General features: G+C 47.6%; 1 protein-coding gene across 1 annotated transcript in view; it reads left to right on the top strand.

Moving 5' to 3' along the window:
* Positions 1-16,097, top strand: part of KIF13B (kinesin family member 13B) — a 1,451,009-nt gene that overhangs the window by 1,372,172 nt on the left and 62,740 nt on the right. The gene's annotated exons all lie outside the window — the stretch shown is intronic.

Genomic DNA, 16,097 nt, shown 5'->3' with positions numbered 1-16,097 from the left:
GAATGCAACCATACCTCTGTGGCAAGAGTGCCTTACCGGTAGGTCGCTGCAGGTGGCTATCTCTATGCTTTTTGGAGATTGGGTGCATAGCAAGCTCCCGAGTGGTGGATAACCCCATGTTTGGATTTAGCACAGTCTAACTTGTAGCACAGCAAAATGTGGGTATCAATGTTTAGCTTCTAAGCGCTGCAAGATCTAAGGAAACCGCAATCACTGATTTCGAAGTTTGGTGGCAACAGGGTACAACACAGTTTATGTATGTGTATAAGCAATCAGTATATCTATTACAGAGCCGCAATCAATGTTAGTGGAGTTTTCCTAAAGTCCACTTTGGGGGCAAACTTCATAAAACTGTCCCAATGGTTTGTTGATCCCCAACTCTTAGTATCAGTCTGTACTACTCAAGGAACGTTGGTAGAGTGGCCGAGCAGTCAGGCTTATCATAAGACAAAGATGTTCGGAGAGGCTCAAGGTCTTGTAACGCAGCAGAACGAAAATTCCAGTGGATGTTTTCTAGTCTCTAGCCTTTAAGGTGCAAGAGAATTAAACCAACATTGGAGACCCTGTTAAAGGACTTGCCAAAGGGACAGAAGCAGCAGCTTGGGTCGGAGGTAAGAGGGGGATACCCTGGACACCTCTACGTGCACTCAATGTTCTGGAGCAACTTTTCGGATTAAGGTAAGCAATACCTTTTTCCCTGCAGTACCTTTTTTTTTTTTAATTCAATTTTATTGGTTTTTCATGGCAACAGAGCGTTAATACAAACAATGACATTGGGGCACTGGCCCGTGCCAACTTCCATTAGAGAACCATAATACTCTGCTGTATACACCCTCCCTCCCCAGGCCCGTATTGATAGGGCACAGGATCCACATCACCATGATTATCCTTTTCGGGCAGTTCAAACCGGGCATACAAGGAACAAACATTTGTGAACTTTACTTGGAAAAGTACAATGAGTCTTATGCCACGACCAGTTTCGGGCCGGGTGGAGTGCTCCTGTTAAACTCCTGCCTAGTCCTCTACGTTAGAGAACGCCTCCATGAATTGTAGCCAGTCGGTCTCAACCTGCGTGCTGGAGCCGTGTATTGCTGCTGCTAGTCTCTCCATAAAATAAATGTCTTTGGCCACTATCACCCATTCCCTCCTTGAGGTGAGAGATGCTCTCTTCCAGGTCTGGCCCGTACAGCTCTGGCTGGCAACAGCAGGAAGTGTGTCAGGTCCAGGAGTTTCTCCCAGAAGTCGTCCCTGTGGCGGAGTCCAAATATTATTGGAAATGGCTCTAATGGGTAAACCCCCTCTCCCGCCTCCTTAAGCCAGCTGAGCACTTCTGACCAGTAGACTTGCACCTTCTTGCAGGACCAGCACATATGCCAGTAGTCGGCTCTTTCTCCACATCCGTGCCAACAAAGCTGGACGCTATCTGGGAACATCCTAGAGAGGGAGATCGGGTCATACTGCCACCTATGGAGAAGCTTAATGGCGTGGGACTTGTACTGGCATGAGATAGATGTCTTAAATGCCCTGCTACATAATTTCCCCCAGAGCCCATCTCCAATGGCACAACCCAGGTCCCGTTCCCATTTCCCTCTGAGGCTTTTAGTCGTTCCCTCGCGGGAGGTTAGCATGCTCCGTACAAGAGGGAGATGAGACCTTTCTTTTCTGTGTGGGAGTCTAGAATTTTCTCAGCCGGGGTAAGCCCTCTTTGTATGCAAGATTTTAGTTTCGGCTTCATTAGGATGCCCTTGAGGCGAAGGTATAGAAGCGGGGAGAGCCTGCCGATTCCCAGTGCCGCCTCCAGCTCCTGGATGCTTATAAAAGTGTCCACTCTTACCAATTGGCCTACCCTACACAGGCCCGCGTCGAACCATGACTGGTAGTGTTCATGGCCTGGGATTTCTTCCAGGACCGGTGTAGACCAGATATGGCTCAGGGGAGAGGGCCATGTGGTGACTTTCTCGCTAGCGCCTTTCCCCGCTAATGCTTTACACATTGTTCCCAGTATTGGGTGGTCCCTGATTCTTTTGGGGAGCTTTTTCAGTGGGACCCATAGCCATACACCCACGGTAACTGGGCGTAGGTAAACGTTTTCCATGTATACCCATTGTTTATTGGGGTCCTCCCTAAGGTGGGGAGCCAAGGCCCTAAATTGGGCTGCTCTATGGTAGGCATTCAGGTCTGGCAGAGCAACCCCTCTTCTATCCTTGGGGAGGGTGAGAGTCTCGTATCCGATTCTATGTCTCTGGCCCTGCCTTATAAACTTCACTATACGCCTCTTGGCTTCTCTGAGGTATGTTTCTGGAGCCTCCAAGGGGAGCATCTGGAAGATTTACAAGCACCCTAGGGAGCAGATTCATTTTTATGGCATTTATTCTACCCATCCAGGAGATCTGCCCCTTCCCCCAACCCTCCATGTCCCTGAATAGTTTATCAAAGAGCGGGGGGTAGTTTGCCTGGCCTAAATCCCCATCGGGACGTACTATGTTGATCCCCAAATATTTTATCTCCTCCGTACAAATTCGGAGGCCCAGTGGGACGAGTTCCGCCAAGTCTCTGTCTGCATCGGGTGCGAAGGGAAAGATCATTGACTTGCCTACATTTACCTTAAATCCAGAGAAGTGGCTGAACTGTTGAATCACCTGCAAAGCGGCTGGGACTGACCTTGCGGGCTCCCGCAGGTGGAGCAAGATGTCATCTGCATAGAGGCCTAATTTAAAGGTATGTTCGCCCACCTCAATTCCTCTCACCATTGATGAGCCCCTGAGGTACTCTGCCAGGATCTCCATTGTCATGGCGAAGAGGAGAGGGGAAAGTGGGCAACCCTGCCTCGTCCCTCTCTGGAGGTGAAAGACTTGTGACAAACACCCGTTAACTGTGACTCTGGCAGTTGGTGACACCTATAGGGCCTTGATGGCTTGTTTAATCCCTGTACCGAATCCTAGCTTCTCAAGTGCCCCCTGAAGGAACCCCCAGTCGACCCTATCAAATGCTTTCTCGGCGTCAATGGACACCAGGACGGGGTTCCCACCATTCGGTGCTGCCTCTCTCGTCAGGTGCAAAGTCTTGCGCAATGTATCTGCACCTTGCCTTCCCCGTATAAAACCCACCTGATCTGGGTGAATTAGCCTCGGCATGTAGCTGTCCAATGTCGAGGCAATGATCCTGGTAAATAGTTTAGCATCTACATTCAGGAGGGAGATAGGTCTGTAGGAGCGGCAGTCCACTGGGTCTTTCAACTCCTTCGGAATCACGGTGATCAGAGCTTTTCCAAAGGATGGGGGTGCCCTCCCCGTCCTCATAATATTCGAGAAAAGGTTCGCCAGGAACCCCGCCAGTTGGCCCGAGAAGGCCTTGTAGAAACCTGCTGAGAACCCGTCCACCCCGGGGCCCTGCACAGTTTCAATCCTGATATGGTCTAAGCACCTCCTCCTCTGTTACAGGGGCATCTAGGGCTGATGCTTCTAAGGGACCAAGGACAGGGAGGGTGACCCCATTGAGATATGCCTCACTTTCTTCCTTCTCTATTCCCCTTCCCTCCCATAGAGCTTCTCATGGAATGAAGCAAAACTCTCAACGATCCCCTCCGGATCAGATCTTCCCCCTCTTCAGCGCGAACTACTCTTGCCACCCATCTATCTGCCCTTTGGCCTCTGAGTTTTGCTGCCAGCATAGCATCGGCCTTATCCCCTTTCTCATAGTATTTCTGACATAGATGTTGGAGCCCCGCTACAATTTTCCCCATCTCCATTTCTCTCAATTCTTGTCTCTTATCCCTCACTATGCCCAGGTCCCTCTCTTTCTCTGTCTCCACCTTCCCCTCAGAGCTTTGTAGAAGGATTATTTCGGATCTCAACCTGTGGGTCAAGAGAGTCCTAATTCTTTTTTTGGATCCCCTGTTGCTGATCAACCTACCCCTCCAAGTCGCCTTAGCTGCCTCCCACATCATCGCCCGTGTCATTTAGCTCAAAGAATTCTTGAATTGCAACGGTCATTTCTTCCTTAAAGACCGCATCCTTCAGCAGGAAATCGTTGCACTTCCAGAGGGACTCCCTGGGTTTCAGGCCCGCTATACTGACGTCCGACCAGACCATGTTGTGGTCTGACCAGCTGACCGGGCTGATGTCACAGGCCTCTATTCTGCTCGTATGCTGGCTCCCCATGAAAAGGTAATCTATCCTAGTCCTGGTACCATGGACTGCGGAGTAGAAAGTGTATCCCCTTCACCTCGGGTGCAGCTCCCTCCATATGTCCACCAATCCCTGTTCCCACATGAATTCCCGCAGCCCACCACGATGTTCAGCTCCTCTATTGCCTGATGTGGCCGGACTCCCACTATGGTCCAGCTCTCGATCTGCCCACATATTAAAATCCCCACCTAGGAGCAGGAGCCCTTCCGCTTTAGCCATCACCTCCCCCAAGGCCACTTGAGCGAACTCTCTCTGACCCACGTTAGGGCAGTATATCACTGCTAGGCTGACTCTAGAATTATTTATATTGCCGGACACTACCAAGGATCTTCCATCCTCCCTCTCCCACCGGGACACCTCTGTCAATTTCTGGTTCCTTTGGAGAAGGATACCAACTCCGCCTCTCTTTACGTGGCCCGATGCCCAAAAGGTCTGGCCAACGTGAGATCCTGGGATGGCCCTCTCCTCCCCCCTCACTGTTCTGGTTTCTTGCACAAACAAGATATCCACCTTCCCGTTTTTCATTTCCCTCCCGAGTGACTCGACCCGGCCCCTTTTTTCATTGACTGCCATTGCTTTTCCTTCTTGAGTATCTTGTCCTCCCGATCATATCGGGCTGCCCCGTGCCCATTTAAAATGTGGTGGATATCGTGTCCCGAGCCCCTTACCGTCAACTCCCACCCCTCCCCTCTCCCCCTTTCCTTCTTTGTCCAAGACGCCTGCCAACAGGCAAGCCACCAGGGTATGCGCATGTTCCTGCACCGCAGTTCTCTTGGTAAAATCTGTGTCCCCAGCCGGGGTCGCCTACGAGCCAAACTTAAACTTCTCGTTAATCTATCTTTACACTCCTAGTCCCCTTCAGCTTCGGACGGAGTGTTAGGTTTTCTGAATTTTCTCCTGCCCTTTGTCGTCTTCTTCGTGGACCAGGGACCCGCCGGTTCTCTCACGGTGTCGCCTGGTTCTCGAGTCTCCATCAAATTTCCCCCTTCCGGGGCGTCCCCCTTAAGCACTTGTAATACTTGCGAAGCTTCTTTGCCACTAATCACTCTATAGTCTACCCCCGCCCGTTCAAAGGAAAGGGCGAAGGGGAAGGACCATCTATATCTGATATCTTGGCTTGTGAGCCACTGTGTGAGTGGACGACGTTCTCTTCTGAGGGTGAGGGATCCTGAAATATCTTAATTGTATCGCCTTCAAAGGTAAAGCTCCCCAGTCTTTTTGCCTTCTCCAGGACCTCCATTTTCTCTCTATAGCAGAGGAACCGCACTACGATGGACCTCGGGCCACCGCCCGCACCCCCTCCACCTCGATGCGCTCTTTCCAGCTGGACCTCCTTGCCGCCCTCCAGTGTAAAGAGCTGGTTTATCAGACCCTGGACCTTCCTCCCCACATCAGCTGCTGTTCCCCTCTCTCGAGTCACACCCATAATGCGCAGGTTGTTTCGGCACTCTCTGTTCTCCAGATCATCCATCTTCAAGATCATGTCCTCCTCTCTCATTTCCAAATCCGTTAGCCTTGCCTCATATTTCATGTCGAGCAGGTCTGCCTGGAGGTGATTATTTTCCATCCCTTCCATTTTATCCTCCAAGGTATCCACCCTTCCCTTGAGGTCCACTATGGAAGCTTGAATGTCTGTGCGAATCGCCTTAATCTCTTGGAGAATGTCCTTGAGATCCTCTTTGGTGAGTGCAGCGGGAGGGGGTTCACTGCCTGCTGGCATGGTGATCAAGACGTTCCTGGGTACCGCACTCGTAACCGCGGGAAGCGCTGGAGGGATGAGATTGTGCCCTAGCCGGGGCCTGCTGGTCTCAGTAGGGCCTCCGAGGTACTGGCCCAAGATGGATCCGTAGATTTCAGGCAGCACCGACCTCCCTTCGTCGCGCCCCGACCGGGTGGCGTTCCAGTGTATAACTAAGGAGAGGGCCCTGGGGGGGGGGCTCCCCCTAGATGGCTCGTCCACTCTATTGTCCCTTCCCCCCCCCCCACGCTCTCCTCACCTCCAACTGCTCCCCGTCGCTGTGCTGGTTAGGCCGAGGCGCTTCCGTGGCATCCGCGGGGGCGATGCTTCTGTCCGGGCATTGTCTGTCGCAGGGCCACTGTATGCCGGCCCCGAACTGGGCCTTTGTGAGCGGGCTCTGGTCCCCAGCCGGGAGGGAATCTCTTTGGGGTGCTGGAGGGCGCTCCTTTGTGCTGCCCCGTTCCGATGCGCTAATACAGGGCAGGGAGGCCGGGCCGCGTCCTCTTCAGCCCGCGGCTCTCGTATGGTTCACTGTGTCCGTGAGGGCCACGTTCGTATGAGCCCCACTCCGAGCCCCCCCACGGTGCGGTGTCTCTCCCGGCACGCCTCTGCCAGATATGCTTCCTCCACAGGGGGGGGGTCCCGGCTCCACCACGGGCCTCTTCGTGGAGCCGCAGGGATGATGTCGCAGGCCGCACCGGTACCCACTGCTCGTGTGCACTCCTCAGGATTCCTCTGTAGTCAGGACCCCGGGCCACGCTGCGGCGGATCCCAACAGCGGGTCCCCAGGTACTCTCTGGGTGGGGCCAGCTGATCAGGGGACAGGTCTTCTCCGGCTCAGTCCCGTACTCCAGGCCGGGGACTGGAGAAGTCCACTGGGCCCTGCGGTGCTATCAGGAGCGCGATGCTTACGCGTCCTGCATGCTCCGCGCCCCCTGGTGGTATCCCTGCAGTACCTTTTGATTTGAAGAAATGCTGTGGCTGGATTCTCCTCGATATGGCAGCGCTGGACCAGACCTCCGATTCCTTGGCCTGGTGACAAAAGCCACAACAATGGATGGGATCGCTCAGCAGCAGTCTCGACGAAGGACCTCTGGCATGGATTTCATGCACTTCTCTGATCAGTCTGTGGTTTTGGCGCCTTTTCTGCAGCACCAACAAAGGACACGATTCGCCTGGTCAATTTTCTTTGATTCCTGGTGTCTTTCACTCTGGTGAGGGCACTTGGATGAGTTTGTGTCTCTGTAGGTTCACCTGGAGCTCAGCAAGGACGTGGACGCTTTCAGCCTCGGCAAGACGATGCATTACAATTGGGTCGGAGGTCTTCTGGTATTCAGTCTGCAGCTCTGGAACACCTCAGGAGATGGCTCAGATTATAGTTGGTCTTAGGGCAGGTTGGTCCCACCAGCCAAAGGGAAGGAGCCGTCCTCTTGGGAGTTCCTCTGTCACATAGAAAACTGGGTCAGGAAAGCAGTGTTCGCTTCAGTGTTGTAAAGGTTCTACAGGCGTCTCTGGTCGTCGTCTTCGGTTACTTCAGTTTCCAGTGGTCGACTTCATTTAACCTCAGGAACCTCACCTTTTATTCAGTTTCACCACACACTCCTCTGCAATCTCTCGCAGCAGTTTACAGAAAGGGGCGGGAGGCTGCCCATTCAGGACAGCCACACCCCCACTGGGAGCTGGTTCCATTCAGGCACTTAGATAGACAAAGAGCAGGGGAGTGAGAGACACCCACGGGTTCCTGCCAAAGGCAAAACTCTCACAGACCTCGCCCTCCTAGAATGGTCGAAGGGTTACCAAACAACCACGTTAGCAATGCGAAAAAAGAAAGAAGCCCCCATGTTAGTACTTCAGTGCCCCTGTTGTGCACAACAGAGACTGTGAATACAGGCTGCGGTAAAAAAATGTGCAATAGTTTGTAGAGCACGTACACTGCCTCCAGCCATAACTAGAAGCAGAGAGAAGGGGAAACTAAGTATCCCCTTGGCACTCCACATAAGGTGGCATGCCAATCTCTCAGAATATAAAGTTTTAGAAGAGATACAAAGTGCATCTTTTTATCTTTAAGACCTGTAGAGATTAAGAAAAAGGTAAGAATCTCAAAGGAGAACCCAAAAGGGGTTCCCAGCAACGCTGCCCATAAGGAGCTGTGTGCTGCAAAAATTAAATAGAGATGCCTTAAAAGAGATATGGAGGAAAGTAGAATCCATAGAAAAAGTAAAACTTGGAACAGAGTTCCAAAAGTTAGAGCCCATAAAAATGAATGATTGAAAGAAGGCTCCACTATTCAGGATATAGAGACATGTCCAGAAATCCAGCAGCAAGTGCTGGCGGGGGGGGTGGGGGGGATTCTCACTGGGAGAGGGGATGAGGGGATGAAGCATACAAATGATAGATCTCCCTAACAGTCACAGCTCTATTGTTAAGGTTACATCTAAGGGAAATTAAAAAATGCTTTTCTCGAAAACCTTTGAACCTGCCCCACCCATCAGTATTCAACTTTTGCCCAATCTGGGCAATCATGCCAAATTTGCTGAAAACTCATTCACAGGTTTAAAGGTTATGAGGAGTTAAAAACTGTGCATTTTTTCAATTGCTTGATGTGGGGATTTCTCTAGGGAAAATATTTTTTCAGAATACAATTTCTCAAAATTGTCCCTGATTTTTGCCACAAATGGGAAGCTTAATATCTGCTGCTTTTTAGTACAAACATTTTGAAAAGCATAAAGGGATTGTTTGCTTCCTTGCTGCGCACTTAAACAACAAAAGAAATGCAAGTTTTGTGCAGTTTAATTGAGGATCAGACAGCCTGACACGTGTTTCGAGCAGTAAGGCTCTTCATCTGAGGCTTGAAATCCTGTGAGTCGTGCGAATCACAATAGTAGCTGTGCGGTTACTGATGAGATTTCTGTATATGGGCTCCACTATATAAGTGCTGTTGCGCGTTCGGTGCACTCTGAGTGTGATTTAGTCAGCGTCTCCGCTTGAATGCATTAGACGCTGACTAAATCACACTCAATAGAGTGCACTGTTAAATGTTCGCATTTATATTTCCAACATTTATTTACTTTATAGATGGTCATCTTAACTTTGTGTGTGTGTGTGTGTGTGTGTGTGTGTGTGTGTGTGTGTGTGTGTGTGTGTGTGTGTGTTTTTTCAAGGAAAAAACCTTCGCACCCCCTATTGCTCAGCCTATGACCACAATAATAGCATCACTAATTACATTACAACAGTAACTGGCATGAAGTATGGCCTTCAGCCTTGGTCAGTGTGCATGGGCGAATATATTTTAACACATTAATGGGTACTAGTCATGTCCTTCAGGTATGGGCAGTGGTCACAACCTTCACACATGTGCACTAAATATTTTAAACACTAACAGGCTAACAACCATAGATGTTGGCCTTTACCAGCAAGTACAGCTTTCAACCGTATCCACTGTGCATTATATACACTGATCAGGCACTATCCATGGACCTTAGCACACTACAGACCAGTGGCCACAATCCTTGGCTGTGCCTACTATATACACTAACATATAAATGGGCTACTAACCATGGCCTTTGACCTTGAGCAGTTTATACATATTTTGCCCATGTCCACTGTATATTTTAAAATGATAAAATGCAATAAGGTATGGCCTTCGGCTGTGCCCACTGTGTATTATACAACACACTAACCAGCCGCTAGCTATGGTCTTTGTCCCTGCCCACTGTGTATTGTATACACTAGCCATGGTCTTCAACGCAATACTAGCTAGTGGTCACTGCCTTTGGCTGTGTCAACTGTATATTCTAACATAGTAATGGGCACTAGCTATTGCCTTTAACCATGGCCACTGACTAAAGCTTTCAGCTTTGCCCACTGTATATTTTAAAACCGGGATGGGCTACTAGGCATGGCTTTTAACCATGCACATTGGTATTGTTGAACACTAACCAACCATTAGCTATGGCTTTTGGTGCTGGCCAGTGACCCCAGCCTTTGTCATGGCCAAGTCCAACGGCCTAAATTGTTATTAAGGTAATCAATCAGAGTTTTCATGACTTATAAATGATGTTATGTCTTATTTCATTATTGTTGTAATCAATTGTATACAATGAAATTAGTGTCACCAGTGGTGTGATTTGTAATGTCATCATTGTGGTCATAGGCTGCGCAACAGGGGGCGCGAAGTTAAGGTGGCTTTGGCTGAATTTCAGTGGTTTTATTGCTTTATGTTCTCATCGTAGCATCCCTGCAACTAAAGTTTTCTTTCTGGAATTTCAAGGGTTTTGTTATTTAGAATTCTTCCAGACCACTAGCATTGACTTCGGCCATGGTCAGTGGGCACGGCCAAATGCCATGCCCACTGTCCATTTTAAAACTCTACCAAACCACAGGCACGGCCAATCTATATTTTAAAACCCAACCCATCACTCAGACGTTCATCAATCAAAAACTGTTTTTTTTTTTTTGTTTTCCTGTTTTGACAGTGGTATTGTTATGTATATAAGATTAAAGGTCTTCAGAATTCGCAATGTTTTTAGGCAATGAGCAGTGAGATTAAATTATTTTCCATGGACCACACACTTTGGTTAAGCAGCGTGCTCAAAGCCCCTTGTTTTATGGCTGGTCTCTTGATGACTGTCGTGATACATCGAACGACCCCAACTCATCACATTTAGGCAGCACATAAAAGGGAAATAAATGACCAGCTGCTAGAAAAAACATATGCCCAGGTACATTTGTCCCCATAGTGAAAATCAAAAGCTGGCACCCATGAATATATACACAGTGAGTGAACATAGATCTTAAAGTGAAATATACAAATGTAGTTCAATAGACCTACCCCTTAGACGAAAGTGTGCAAGACAAAATAGTTCAAAAAAAAGTAATGAACACCAAAAAAGAAAAATAACCTGAGAGGAAATGTTCCAATAAATATGCTGCCAAAGTATAAAAGGTGCTCACCTTTTAAACCCAGCTATCTATTGTGAAATATTCCCTGGAAACCTAAATCCCAATACGAAACAAGTGCTTGTGGTCTTGTGAGTAAGTGTCTGTCCTGGGAACATGACAACCGGAGTAAAATCCTGGTAGCCAAATACTTGAGCAAGCTTGCCAACCTCAAAAAAACCCAAAGGGTTGCGTCTGCACTCTGAAGAAATGTTACGCTGTCCACCCACATGTGTCCCTTACTTGTGCCCTGAAAAGCAGCCACAATTAGGGGAAACTGCACCAGTGTCCAGAAATGCAAACTCTTGCCAGATCGTAGGCATATGCTCATGACCTCCTTGCCCTCTCATAATTTCCCCTCCTCACCACCATGTCTGGCTTTCAACAACACTCTTCTTTATAAAGTTAACTTGGCCAGTGTTTTTTAACCCCAACATCACTATAGCTGTAAAAATATCTATTAAAAAAATGTAACCGCAGGTTCTGAACTACACACACCCTCATCTAGCTGTAGTCCTTTATAGCCTCGGAATATAGGTGTGAATATAAAATAAATGGCTTGGGGGAACAAAAATGCTTTCCTGCCACCCCAGAACCTCTCCAAGTGCCCACCTCATCTGTGGCAGCTCCCCCACTCCCCAGTTGGCCACCTCACCTCCCCTCTAATACCCCCTCCACCAACATACGTTCTTTCTGTGACGCAGTTTGCTTTGAGATATCATCTTTTCGAGGCTATCGCCGAGGCTACAGAAAGGTTTGTGTTGCAAACTCAGTCCCTAGACCCCCACCACCTCCCAAATTTCACTCAGGCCACCCCCAGCCCCACCTCTAGCCTTATGGCATTTGCATATTTTTTGACCTGCAAATAGCTTTTTCTTTGTTTTCATTTTCCCATATCCTCGGCTATAGCCGCGGTTATCTCTCGGCATCGAGAGAAAAACAAGATGGTGGCTGTTTCATTTCTAAAAACACCCGGTTTTGGGTAAATCCCGAAGATATAGCTATCTGTTTTCCAGAAGGGGCAACCTCTTCTTTGTCAAATATTTAAAAAACGACTTCACAGAATAACCCGAAACCACTCCTGGATCGCAAGTCAATGCTTCGTGCCCAAGTTGTTTTGGACCTGGTCCAAATTTGTTCAGAGGTTTGAGCTGTGCGCTTTGGCAAAAAATTACCTTGTTTGTCTGAGAAAATATCAGGGAAGTAGGGTGCTCTTTTGGTAAAAAAAACATTTTTTGTCTTACTTTTTTTATTTTTTAACAAATTCTTACAAAACTTTGCAGTCTTTTGGGGGGGGGCAAGTCCTTAATCACTTTAGAAATTTCTGTCAAATCTGTTACTCGAATCTAAAGTTATTAACAATAGAATTTTGAGGGGTCCCTATGGGAGTCAGACTCACCTTAACTCTATATATACACACAACACGTGCAATACCAAACTTTAAACATTCAAATAAATTAAGCAACTTGGTACTGCATATTAATATGTTGATCTCTGTGGCACCACGTAGAGGTATGCCTATCACCAGTCCATTCATTCCTCCACACAAGCTCAAGACGGCACCCTCCATAGAAAATGGAACTAATCTCACTAATATCACATCCCTATACAAGAAATTAAAAAACCCTAGTCCTCCTGCAAATACTTGTACGAAGGACAAACCCTGGTGTACTAGCATCGAGAACGCCCTCGCCAACAAAATCACAGGGCTCCAAACTAAAATAGAGAACAAACGTCAACAACTTACCGGTAGCAAGACTACCAGCCCTATCACACCACCTACCATTGACCCTAACTTAGGCTTCACATTCAAGAAGGTAAATATACATGAAGTACAAAAAAATTATAGCCTCTTTGAAACCATCTAATTGCAAAGGGGACCGCTGCACTGCTCAAATTATAAAAGACGCAGCCAGAGACCTAGCCCCCTTCATTACTAAACTAATAAACTCCTCTTTTGACAGTAATTCAGTCCCAAGCAACTTGAAACAATCCTGGGTTCTCCCACTTCTAAATAAAACAAACTTTAGACCCGTCTGTACCCACTTATTACAGACCAATCACTACTGTTCCGTTCCTTCTGAAAATTCTAGATAGAGTTGCCTACCTGCATATTCAAGACTATCTAGAGACAAACCAACTACTAGGAATCCGTCAATCTGGCTTTATACCTCAACATGGAACTGAAACAGCCCTTGTTGACCTCGAAAGTCAGATTGATGACCTTAAAGATAAAGGCAGTGCCGCCATCCTACTTCTCTTAGACCTCTCAGCAGCCTTCGACTTGGTTGATCATAAAATCCTTTGTAACCACCTGTCGTCTGCAACACACTTCTCCCTCTCTGCTGTCACATGGATTCAATCCTTCCTCGCAAATAAAACCACGCGGGTTTTCTCACCCTCAGCGGCGGCTGATCCGATCCCCATCACATGTGGTGTCCCACAGGGTTCATGTGTTTCACCAACTTTGTACAACATTTTTACAAAGCCTCTATTCGACAAATTGGACCATCTGGGTGTCACCTACACTAACTACACAGATGACACCCAGCTACTTCTAACTATATCAGGTAACTACAACGCTGATGTCAACCGGATCAACAAAGTCTTCACTATCATTCAGGCATGGATGGCCACATATGGCCTCTGCCTAAATGATAAAACTGAACTGCACCTCGTCGGCTCACCCAATAACCTGTCGAAACTTAGCCCCAACTACAACAGCATCATCATCGAAGGAAATACTGTACTGATTGCAAAAAGTGTAAAAGCCCTCGGTTTCTACCTTGATGCCAACACCAACCTCTCTAAAAAAAACATGACTTCCTCAGCCACTGCCTACACAGGCAAGCTGATCCGAGCCTGCAGACCTTTTCTGTCCTCTACCAGCTGCCTCATACTGCCTAGGGCTCTTATACAGTCCAAATTGGACTACTGTAACAGCTTATACTTAGGCGCAAACAAATCCATAATCAACAAACTGCAAGTCCTCCAAAATAACGCATTACCAGCGGCCCTAAACATTCCCAGGCGAGAGCACATCTCTACTATTAGAAAATCGTGCAAGTGGCTCTCCATACAACAAAAAATAGACCTAAAAACCACCTGCCTCACATGCTCACATGCAAAGCTCTGAACCACCAAGCCCCTCCATACCTCACCAACCAATTAATCTTGAAATCTTCCGTCCGAATTACAAGATCCTCCAACACATTATGCTTGGTGGTGCCCAAATTTTCTTAAAAATAGCCGGCGGAACCTGATTCCCGGTTCTAGCCTCCCAACTCTGGAAAACTCTGCCACTAGACATCAAATCCATCTCAACTTTTCAATCATTTAGAAACCATGTCATCTCATGGATACTGAACAAAACGAACACCACATTGTCCCATTCATGACATCACATACGCATACCGCCAGCACTCGCTCTCTCTTAATTGCACCCTTGATTGTATTGTTCTGTACCACAAATGTATATAAACTTTCTAAATTGTATAATTGTATACGTTGTAAAATATATCCAAATGTATAAACTGTTTCTTGTAACCACTTACTGAAGAGCCCTTTTACCCCCGGGTCTGGAGCGCTATATATAAAAATAAACAAACAAACAAGACCACATTACAAAGTGCAGAGAAATGCATGGAAAGTCTTACCATATCACACAGAGGCCCAGGAGTGCAGGGAGTGGGGGGTGATGTTGTTGGCAGGGAAAGAATTCAAGTAATTTGAAAGAAAGATGGGCGCGCCACACACCGTTCTTAAGCACTAGTTTTGAGACTGTGGCTACACAGGGCTGTTCTATTTTCCATGAACAGATCCATATATATGCCATTCACCATACAGTCACTACTGTGGGATGGTGTCATAGACTAGGGACAATGTGCCATGAGCTTTTTGAGTTTGGTGAATGGGGAAAGGGCAATGCAAAGAGAGATTGTATAATGTACAGTGCTCTGGACCCAGACATGCTGGCTTATTAGGCACTAAGTTGCTCAAGATACGCTCCTCCCTCACAATTTATATGCAAAACACGTGCAATAGCAAACTTTAAACATTCAAATAAATTGGGCAACTTGGTACAGCATATTAATATATTGATCTCTGTGGCATCACGAAGAGCTATGCCTATCAACACAGTCCATTAATACCTCCAGACAACCTCAAAATAACATTACAAAGTGCAGAGAAATGCGTGGAAAATCTTACCAGGACCGGATAAATAAATATATATTCGAAAAGGGACGTCGACAGTGTGTGACAATATTACTATCCCTAGTGTGACGTCCTGTGTACCCATCGTACTTCATGCGTCGGATGCTATTTTGCAGAGTTCTCCTTTCAGCTTATTGCTATTACTTTTGCTAATTAATGATGGTTTTTCTTACTATCCTTTATAGTCAATATCACCGGCTATCTAGATCATCATACCACGGTGAACAAACTACCATCAAAGACCCTCCCGGTGGGTTTGTTCGGCCTTGGAAGGGCCACACAGTAGGGAGAGAGGGAGGAGGACATTTAAGAATGTATTTGCACCTTTTCGTACACTACACTCGCATAGCTGCCGTGTCATTCCGTTATGGATAGGACCCCTTTTACATTTTTCCCTAAGTGCAACAAAATGTTTCTGTGGGTCGACAAACACCTTGTGTGTAACCTGTGTCTCCCTCGGGACCACGTTGAAGGGACCTGTTGGGCTTGTAGGCTCTTCAAACCCAAGACATTAAAGGACAGCTTAAGTAAACGCTGGGCCCTCCACGCCATGCAGGTCGAAGCCACCATGGACGTGGAAGGGACTTTCAGCGACGGCAGCAACGCTGTGGTATCCGGCGGCAAGGGTGATGGGGATACTCCGGTTTCCCAAGCGCAGGACTCCGACCCCATCAAACAGGCTGGCGGGTATGTTACAGGAACGGCACCCAGCGGCAAGGGCAATACCGCAACCCCTTCACTAAACACACATCCCACGGCCAAGACTCGAAACGACCGTCAAAGAAGGCCCAACGCACGACGTCTAGGGAGAGATCTGTTGAATCTCTTATTATGGGGATGATGATGATCATATTAATCCAGACGCAAACATATGTAACATGGCCTCTCCTGTTAATCAGGATCTCCCTGTAACAGACTCACCCATAGATAACCAGCCGCTACTTAATGACGTGCTCGTCAAGGTGGGTGAGCATTTCCAAATGGCAATGCAGGAGATGCAAGGAGACAAGGATTTTGTG

This window comes from Ambystoma mexicanum, chromosome 4p (assembly GCF_040938575.1).
Source record: "Ambystoma mexicanum isolate Mex_15411 chromosome 4p, UKY_AmexF1_1, whole genome shotgun sequence".
Lineage (NCBI taxonomy): Eukaryota > Metazoa > Chordata > Amphibia > Caudata > Ambystomatidae > Ambystoma > Ambystoma mexicanum.
Note: the sequence above shows the minus strand (reverse complement) of the source record. Positions and strands in the feature narration are given on the sequence as shown.